This window comes from Nothobranchius furzeri, chromosome 1, assembly GCF_043380555.1.
Source record: "Nothobranchius furzeri strain GRZ-AD chromosome 1, NfurGRZ-RIMD1, whole genome shotgun sequence".
NCBI lineage: Eukaryota > Metazoa > Chordata > Actinopteri > Cyprinodontiformes > Nothobranchiidae > Nothobranchius > Nothobranchius furzeri.
This window is the reverse complement of record NC_091741.1, coordinates 58,016,167-58,026,497: the sequence shown is the minus strand read 5'-3', so window position 1 is coordinate 58,026,497 and position 10,331 is coordinate 58,016,167. Positions and strand designations below refer to the sequence as shown.

General features: G+C 49.8%; 1 protein-coding gene across 4 annotated transcripts in view; it reads left to right on the top strand.

Annotated features, from left to right (window-relative positions):
• Window positions 1-10,331, top strand: part of nav3 (neuron navigator 3) — a 529,271-nt gene that overhangs the window by 166,878 nt on the left and 352,062 nt on the right. The window lies entirely within an intron of this gene.

Sequence of the window (10,331 nt, the reverse complement as noted above, 5' to 3'; positions counted from 1 at the left end):
GTGGAGGTCTTGGTGTGATGGATGGTGACTGACTGAGGGTGTGAGGTGTGCGTGGAGGAAGAGGAGGATTAAGGTGGGGGGAGGGTGTGAAGAAGGTTGAGCAATAGATCACTGGCTGGCTAATGGAATGCTGGGGACTTGAAGGGTCCTTTCTTGTCCCTCCTCCATTGCCACACCTTACCCCTCCACCCACACTGATCCAGATCCATATCTAGAGCCAAATCCAACCGTTCTATTGCATGCTAATGTAAAAGTCACACAGACAGTTGTTTTTGTTTTGATTCTGCATTGGCTGATCAGCAAATATGGACAGTGTAGGGTAGCATTTTTTGTTCTTTTTTCAAACACAGAAAAGGTTTCTTTTTTTACCTTTGCTGACAGTTTCGTTTACCGGCTGTAAACTTCCTCAGAGCTGACGCTGATGGTGGTGCCACTTCCTTCGCGGTCAGCTCGGAGGAAGTTTACAGCCGGTAAACGAAATAGCAAGGTAAAAAATAAACCTTTCTGTGTGTCAAAAAAGAACCAAAAAATGCAGTTAGACACTAAACACAGCAAGAACATACCAAAAATTAGTAAAACGTTTCCTTCATCAGAGACTAAAATCACTGTTGTCTGCAGCGTTAATGTGGGTTAGTGGGACTTTGTTGTAAATTGCAGTTTTCTATAAAACAGCTGATGTTTTTGTCACGAACTCATCCCGCTGACTTCTGTCCCATCATTCCTGCCACCAGCGTGGCGGCTGACGTCATCACGCCGACACTACTTAAGAAAGTGCTGGCGTTTCATTCATTACTCAGTCATCGTTCTCACCAGACTTTGTATCGAGTTTCCAGGCTTACCAGCCCTCTAACCCTCCATCCAAACCTTCAGGAGATAACCACGTTGGTTATTTCCATCACTCCACATCTGGGCAACAGATCCTCTCAGTCACGCTTCAGATCTGCCAACGAACCTAACAGGATGACTGAGTCCCAAGTTGACCCAGCGGAGTTCGCGCGTCTGCGTGTTGAAGTGGCTCAACAGCGCGCAACCTTGGATCAGCAGACGGCAGAAATAAGCCAGCTCCGTGCCGAGATGAACCAGTTTCATGCCGTAGCTGATCGCCAAGCCACAAAGATTGAGTCTCTCACCGAGCTAGTTCTCCAGCTGTCCACCGCTCTGCAACGACAGACCACAGCCGTCACCGACCTGGATGGAACCACGCCTCAGCCTTCCAGAGAAGTGGGACGGATCCAGAGGATCCCCGGAGGGCATGCTGGCGACCCTGGCCATGACTTTCGAGTGCCAGCTAGCTCGCTACCCCACATCCTGCTCTCGTGTCGCCCTGCTGACCTCACCGCTGACAGGTCGAGCAGGTGAATGGGCGGCGGCTCTTTACAATCAGAAATCTCCTGCCTGCAATGACTATGAGACTTTTGTAAAGGAGATGAAAAAGACTTTTGTGCACTCTAGCAGCGAGGTCTCGGACGAGACTCGGCTGCTTCAGCTCCGTCAGGGCTCCCAGACGGCGGCTCAGTACACCTCTCGCTTCCGGACGACAGCCGCTCGGTTGAGGTGGGATGACGCCGCCCTAAAGGCCGTTTACCTGGAGGGATTGTCACCGAGATTCCGGGAGGGCATGATCGGGCATGAGGCCCCAACCTCCCTGGACCTGGCAGTGGATCTGGCTCTCCAACTGGACCGCTGCATCCTGAACCGGCCGAGCACCATGTCAGCCCCGTACACACCAGGACGTCACCCTGCCGGCCGGCTCACCAACTGACAGAGGAGCCGATGCAGCTCGGACATCTTCCCCCTGAGGAACAGGCACGGCGCTATCAGGAGGGAAGATGCGCTTAGTGTGGGGATTTGGGTCACCATCGTGGCACGTGCCCAAAACAACCGGGAAACGGTCCCTCCGGGTCGTAGTAGGGGCTGTCCCGCCCAGAGTCTCCCCTTTTCCGGCTCCACACCGAACCACTCTCCCGGTCTCCCGACCAAGGCCCGACCAGACTGGAGGCACTTTTAGACACTGGGGCTGCAGAGTGTTTTATCAATCACGGACTGGTTACTCGGCTCAAGATACCCCTCACCGCCCTCGACCAACCCATTCCCGTGACCTCTGTGGACGGCCGACCCATCATGCCGTACCCTCTCACCCACCGAACCCAGGGTCTCCGCATGACTATTGACCAACACCTGGAGACCCTCCACTTCCTGGTCATCCAGGCTCTTGCTCCGCCACTCATCCTGGGTCATTCCTGGTTCTGCCGTCATGAGCCTCACATCTCCTGGTCCACCAGTAAGGTCCTGGCCTGGGGCACAGATTGCCATAATCACCGGGGCTCCCCTGCACCTCGGACTGAAGCAGCCCCTCCCACAGACGTAGACCTGACGCTCGTCCCTCCTCTATACCACGACCTCGCTCAGGTCTTCGCTAAAGAACCCACTACCAGGTTACCTCTTCATCGACCCTACAACCTGGAGATCAGGCTCCAGCCCGGCACCACCACCCCTTGGGGTCGTCTGTTCTCGCTCTCTCCGGCGGAGACCCGGGCTATGGACAATTATATAACTGATGTCCTCCAGAAGAGATTCATCCGTCCCTCAACATCCCCCGGGGCCGCAGGATTTTTCTTTGTAAAGAAGAAGGAGGGGGATCTCCGGCCCTGTATTGACTATCAAGGGTTAAATAAAATAACGATCCGGGACCGTCACCCTCTCCCTCTCATGGGCACCGCCCTGGACGCCATCACACAAGCTGCGGTATTTACTAAACTGGACCTGCGCAGCTCTTACAACCTATTCCGTATTAAGGAAGGTGAGGAGTGGAAGACAGCTTTTATCACGCCCACTGGCCACTATGAATATCTGGTGATGCCTTTTGGCCTCTGCAACAGCCCCGCCGTCTTCCAGCGGTTCATTACAGATGTGCTGAGAGACATGTTGGGCCGCTGGGTCTTTGTTTATCTAGATGACATCATCTACTCCCGCACGGCCGAAGAGCACATCCGGTATGTTCGAGCTGTTTTGTCCCGCCTCCTGGACCATGGACTTTACTGCAAACTGGAGAAGTGTGCATTTCACCAGGAGTCCACCTCCTTCCTGGGTTTTACCATCTCCTCCCGGGGCCTGAAGATGGACCCCCAGAAGGTTCAGGCAGTAGCTCAGTGGCCTCTACCCACGACCCTGAAGCAGCTGCAAAGCTTCCTGGGTTTCTCGGACTTTTACCGGAGGTTTATACGCAACTTCAGTTCCCTCGCAGCGCCACTGACCTCACTCACCAAAACCACCAATCAGCCTCGCCCTTTTCGCCTTACTCCAGAGGCTGTCCGTGCTTTCCATGAGCTGGTCGGACGTTTCACTAAAGAACCCATCCTCCTCCACCCGGACCAGACCCGGCCCTTCGTCATGGAGGTGGACGCCTCTGATGTGGGAGCGGGGTTCAGACTCTAAGCTCCACCCATGCACCTACTTCTCCCGGAAGTTTTCCCCCACACAGCAGAACTACGGGGTCGGCGACAGAGAGCTGGTGGCTATAAAATGGGCTCTGGAGGAATGGAGGCAGTGGCTCCTGGGGACCACCGATCCCTTTCTGATCTTGACTGACCACCAGAATCTCATTCATCTACAGTCTGCCCGCCAACTCAACCCTCGCCAGGCTCGGTGGGCCCTCTTTGTTGATCCGTACCACTTCCATATCGCCTACCAGCCCGGCTCCAAGAACCTCAAGGCGGACGCTCTCTCTCTGCGTTTCGCACCAGATGCCGGCCCCCCGGAGCCTCGGACCATTCTACTGACTCAATTCTTCCTGGCCTCCCTCAAATGGCCGTTGGAGCAGTCCATATGGGCAGCTCTTCCTGGCAATCCGGCACCGCCGGAGACTCCACCAAACCGTCTCTACGTTCCCGCCTCCTGCCGACAAGAGGCACTCACGTGGGGGCATTGTTCACGGCTCGCGGGACATCAAGGACAAGCCCGTACCCTCCAGTTCCTCCGTCGGGCTCTCTGGTGGCCGTCCATGAGGAAGGCCGTCCTCGAGTTCACCGCGGCATGTGATGTGTTTTCTCGCTCCAAGTCCTCCAACCGACCCGGCGCTGGAGAGTTACGGCCTCTCCCTGTGCCCAAGCGGCCGTGGTCACACATCGGGCTGGACTTTGTCACGGGACTGCCGGCGATCGACCACCTGGACACCATATTGACTATCACGGACCGTTTCTCCAAGGCCGTGCACTTAGTGGCCCTGGCCGGCCTCCCCACTGCCAAGAGGACAGCCGAACTGCTCCTAGAACAGGTGGTGCTGCTCCATGGTTTCCCTCAGGACGTGGTTTCTGACCAAGGACCCCAGTTCGTCTCACGCTTCTGGAAAGCGTTCTGTTGCCTGGTCGGTGCTTCCACCAGCCTGTCCTCTGGGTACCATCCGCAGACAAACGGTCAGACGGAGAGAGCTAACCAGCAGCTTGGACGCTACCTGCGCTGCTTCGCTTCGTCCCAGCCGACCACCTGGTCCCGCTTTCTCCTGTGGGCGGAGCTGTCACACAACCTCCAGACCTCCTCTGCCACAAGTCTGTCTCCCTTTGAGACCTGTTACGGGTACCAGCCTCCTCTGTTTGACCATCAGGTGCCCGAGGTGGAGGTCCCTGCTGCCCAGACGCTGGTCCGCCGCTGTCGGCTCGCCTGGATCCGGGCCCGTGCGGCCATCACCCGGGCCAACACGGAGTATGCCCGTCAGCATCGCCGCCGCCACCGGCCTGGCCCCATCTTCCGGTCTGGCGACCAGGTGTGGCTCTCCTCCGCTAACCTGAGGATGCCGGCTGGCTCCCGGAAGCTCACTCCTCGCTTCCTGGGTCCGTTCCCTGTCCTCAGGGTCATCAATCCAGTCACCTACCGTCTGCGCCTCCCGGCTACTCTCCAGATCCACCTGGTCTTTCACGTCTTCCAGCTGAAGCCGGTGATCTCCTCTCCACCCTCCGCCAGTCCGGGTGCCTCCGCCCTGCGGGGTTGAGGCGGATCGCACCTACACGGTCCGCAGGATTCTGGACGCTCGCCGCCGGGGACGTGGTTGGCAGTACCTCGTGGACTGGGAGGGGTACGAGCCTGAGAAACGCTCTTGGGAGCCCACGAGCTCGTTTGTCGACCCTACCCTGCTGACTGACTTCTGGGCCCGCCGTCCTGGGACTTCGGGAGCCGTCCCTGGGAAGGGTGGGGGGGGGGTGGGGGGGGGGCAACAGATCCTCTCAGTCACGCTTCAGATCTGCCAACGAACCTGACAGTTTTAGGTTTTGCACTTGTAAAGCTTTTCTAAGTCAGACCACTCCAAAGCACTTTACACTACAGGGAATCATTCATCCATTCACTGATGGCCACAGCTGCCCTGGGGCACACTAACAGAGGCGAGCACAGGCGCCACCTGCAGGTAGGGAGGGGTGAGTGTCTTGCCCAAGGACCCAACTACTGACATAACAGAAGAAGCCTGGGACTGAACCTGCAACCCACTGATTACAGGACAAACTCTTAATCCCTGATCTACCGTCACCCCTCAGTACAATAGTAGAAATAGTAAGTATTAATAATTGTGGTAATGATGGTATTAACAGTGTGTCGTTACCAACCAACCCAGTTAGAAAACCCAAACTGATTGTTTCAGAAATCTAAATGAAAGGTCCCTTTGACTATCCAATCCAATCCAATCCAATTTTATTTATAAAGTGCATTCACAAGGCATTATAACCAAACAAGGCGCTGTACACTAAAAATGGTAGTTAATTAAACCGGCGTTATACAAACATGTCAAACACAGATAAAAGATAAAAAGGAAATACAACAAAATTCCCAAAAATAACAGCTAAAAATCAATAAGACACAGGGTGAATAAAAAATTAGAAAAACATTTTAAAAAAGAACCTTAATAGTACGGAAGTCAATAATTGTGGAGTCCATTTTTAAACAGTGCAGATGTAAGTGAGGTTCATAATTATGTGGTATAAGCTAGGTTGAAGTAGTGAGTTTTCAGGCATGATTTAAAAATGCTAGCTGTTGGTGCTTGCCTCACTAGCAGTGGTAATGCGTTCCACAGCTTCGGTGCACAGACAGAGAAAGCCCTTTCTCCACGGCCTTTTAAACGTGCATTCGGAACAGCTAGGAGGAGCTTATCTTCAGACCTGAGAGCACGCGGCGGGTTGTAGTAATGGACAAGTTCACACAGATATGGAGGAGCTTGATGGTTCAAGGATTTGTAAGTCAGAAGCATAATTTTGAAGTTTATCCTGAACTGCACGGGCAACCAGTGGAGAGATTTCAGAATTGGAGAAATGTGTTGTCTTCTGTCAGCTCCAGTCAGCAACCTAGCTGCAGAATTCTGGACCAGCTGAAGTCTAGAAAGAGCTGCTTTACTGATGCCGTATAAACAGGAGTTAGAGTAATCCAGCCTTGAAGTGATAAAAGTGTGGACCACGGATTTCAGAAGACTACTTCCTGAACTGTTTCCAGGACTTTTCTTTTTGCATTCAATAGTATTTAAAGTATTTTTTTCAGTGTTTGTTACAAATTATTTGTGCAAATTAAAGATAGAATAGACAGCTGGTTGTTTGTCTGGGATAAACATCAGAAAATATCAGATTAAAAAAAAAAACAAAAAATAAGGTCACTGAAACGAAAGGGTTGATGGGTCACAGCTGCTGCACTATGATGGTGTTAAAGACGATGTGTTGAACATGATCTCTCTGAATTAATTTAAGTATTTCAGGGATGATTTAACCTGAAGAAAGGTCAAAGGTCATAACCAACAAGTCTGATCTAAAAGAAATGCCGACAGCAACAAAATGTTTATTGGAATAGTTATAACAATATTTTATTTGGGAATTTTAGACTGCTTTCTTGTTTTCTCTTTCTAGAACTTCTTCTGAGGAAAAAGCAATTTTCTATTTGCCTCAACAGTCCACTCTGTGGAACAGTGTGACATCTGTGTGTTTTTATTCTATTTCAATTTTCTTTACTGATTGGATCAGTTGAAAAGACATTTTCATCAGCACTGTGAAGAAGAATAACAAACATCTTGGAAACAAATCTGAGATGTTCCCTCAGTTAAAATGAAAAACCCAGTAAATAATAAACAACCCTCTGATTCATCATTAAAGTCAGACTTTTATCTCCTCACCAGTCTTAACTCATTCACTGCCAGCCGTTTCCTGATCGGTAAAGCCCTTCGCTGCCAGCGTTTCTCACTGTTTTTACTGTTTTTTAAGAGTCACAGAACTTTGTGCGCTAGGTTGATGTCGACGCCAAAACAACCAAAACAAAGCAGAGACTCACCTCTTACATCAGGAAGAATCCGCTCGTTTCGAGCGTTATCCGTTCTTTCATTATCCGTTGTTGAATTGTGATCGGCAAAAGCTTTTTCGGTTCGTGCCTCACTTTTTTTACAGCAGCGGCACAAAACAATCTCCTAACACATGGATTTTCTGCTTCCTGATCATGTGACTTGTGATGTATGCAGATGAAGATCGGCTTTGGAGCTGAGATGTTTGTTCTCACGGTGTGGGGGCTCGTTCCGATGCCCACACAGTAAAAAAATGCAATTGAATGAGTTAATAGCTTGTGAGCTAATTTATTAGCCAGCTGATTAAAGCTGCTGCACAGGTAACACGCCATTTAGCTCTGAAATAAAGACCTAAAAAAACTTTAATCAGCTTCTATTCTTGAATAATAAAAATTGGGGCAGTTTGACCTGAGTCAAAAAGCTCCAAGAATGACCATTCCTTGGAAAAATACTTTAGAATAGAATAGAATAGAATAGAATAGAATATCCTTTATTGTCACTGTACACACTCGTACAACAAAATTTGGAAGCCACTCCCGGGTGCAAGTTGAAAGAAATACATTACACTTAACAATTAAAATTCAATCAGGACAAATACTTCCCTAAAAGAAATACATAACACTACAATAATTAAAATTCAGTCTGGATAAATCCTTCCTTCATAAATTATATAAAATTAGAACCATGCAGCTTGTGTGGTTCCATCAGGGCTACACCTGCAAACATTAGATAAGATAAGAACATGTGCTTTCAAATTAGCACGTTCTTTTTGTTGTTAACAGCCATGATAGCCCAGGGAAAAAAACTGTCTCTGAAGCTGTTTGTCCTGGTCCTCTGGGATCTGTACCGACGACCCGATGGCAACAGCTGAAACAAGTGGTTCCCAGGATGGAATTTGTCCTAATGATGCTGGAAGCCCTGCTGAGATAGCGGGGTATGCTAAGTCCTCCAGGCTAGGCAGCGAGCAGCCAATGATCCTCTGGGTGGAACGTATAACCCTCTGAAGCACTCTCCTGTCTGCAGCAGTGCACCCTGCTTACCAAATAGTTATCCCATATGCTAGGATGCTCTCAATAGTGGCTCTGTAGAATGTCACCAGCAGTCTCTCCTCCAGGTTGTTCCTCCTGAGCACTCTCAGAAAGTGGAGACGCTGCTGAGCCTTTTTTGATACTGCCGTGGTGTTAGCAGACCAAGAGAGGTCATCAGAGACCACGACACCCAGAAACCTCATGGAGTGAACTCTTTCCACACAGTCCCCCTGGATGTAGAGAGGGTCTGGATCAGCTTTGTTCCTTCTGAAATCCAAGATGAGTTCTTTGGTTTTATTGGTGTTCAAAAGGAGGTTGTTTTCTGAACACATCTCTGTAGTTTGACTCATCCCCTCCAGAGATGAGCCCAACCACGGTGGTGTCGTCCGCAAACTTTATGAAGGTGTTAGAGAGATGGATCGAAACACAGACCCATGTATAAAGTGTGAACAGGAGAGGTCTCAGTACACATCCCTGAGGAGAACCAGTACTGAGGGTGATGTTGCTGGACTGATGAGGGCCAAGTCTGACAGACTGTGGTCTGTTTGTAAGAAAATCCTTGATCCAGCGGCAGATACTGTTGGAAAATCCCAAATGAGACAATTTCTGGACCAGGAACTCCGGAATGATGTGGTTAAATGCTGAGCTGAAGTCTAAGAAAAGCATTCTCACTTAGCTTCCCTGGTGCTCCAGATGATCCAGTGCAGTGTGAAGTGCTATGTTGATAGCATCATCTGTAGATCGATTAGCCCTGTAGGCAAACTGATGTGGATCTAGGGTAGGTGGCAAACTACCCCTGATGTGCTGACAGTCCAGTTTTTCAAAGCACTTCATCACAATAGGAGTGAGTGCGATCGGCCTGTAGTCGTTCAGAGTGTCAACTGCTGTCTTCTTAGCAATGGGAATGATAGTGGAGGTTTTGAGGCAGGGAGGAACGATGCATAGTGACAAGGACCTATTGAAGATGTTAGTAAAAACCCTCGCCAGTTGGTCTGCACAAGCGCTGAGAACTTTCCCTTGGAATCCATCCGGGCCTGCCGCCTTCCTGGGATTAACTGACTTTAAAACGCGTCTCACTTGGTCCTCCTGCAGAGTCAGTGTGCTGTTGTTTGGGGCGGGTGGGGGTGGTATGGCCACCGCAGGCCTGGTTGTCTCAAAACGGGCAAAAAAAATGGTTTAAGTCCTTGGCCAGTAGTCTGTCGTCCTTTGATGTTTCCTGTTTCCTGCCTCTGTAATTAGTAATGTGGTTTATTCCCTGCCACATTGCCCTGGGATTGTTGTTTGCAAAGTGATCCTCAATTTTCCTCTTGTAGGCTTCTTTGGCGTCTCTGATGCCTTTCTTTAATTCTGCCCTCGCTGCCTTATACGCTGCCTGATCACCCAACTTAAAGGCAGTGTCCCGGCTTCTTAGGGGATAATTCACCTTACTAGTCATCCAGGGTTTTTGGTTTGGGAACACTCTGATCCGTTTGTTTATGGTGACAGTTTCCACACAGTTCCTAATGTAGGAAAGTACGGTATCAGTGTGCTCTTGTAGATTTTGGCTGTAGAACAAGTCCCAAATAGTTGAGGAGAAGCAGTCACGTAGCTGTGAGATGGCTCCTTCAGGCCAGATTTTGATTATCTTAGTTTGGGGCTTACTTTTCCTCAGCAGGGAGACGTAAGTGGGAGTGATGTGTTGAACATAATATGACAACATCAAAATGACCAAGGCTTTCCTCCAAAGAGTTTTGATGACTTGGTTCAGCATTTTAATCTACCCAACCACAAAAAGTTGTCACCTGGATTTAACTAAGCAAATATGTAGGAGCTTCCCGTTAGATGATTACTGCATGAGCAATTTTCTGTCAGCTAACAGCAGGTTTTTTCACTCCACTGGTGCAATGAGTTGCTTCTCTTTCTTTAAACAACAGTGAGGAAAGACACATCTGGTGGTCAAGGTTAATATATTAGTTTGTTTGAGAAGGGTCAGATCTTGGGCATGCATCAAGCAGAGAGAACATCTA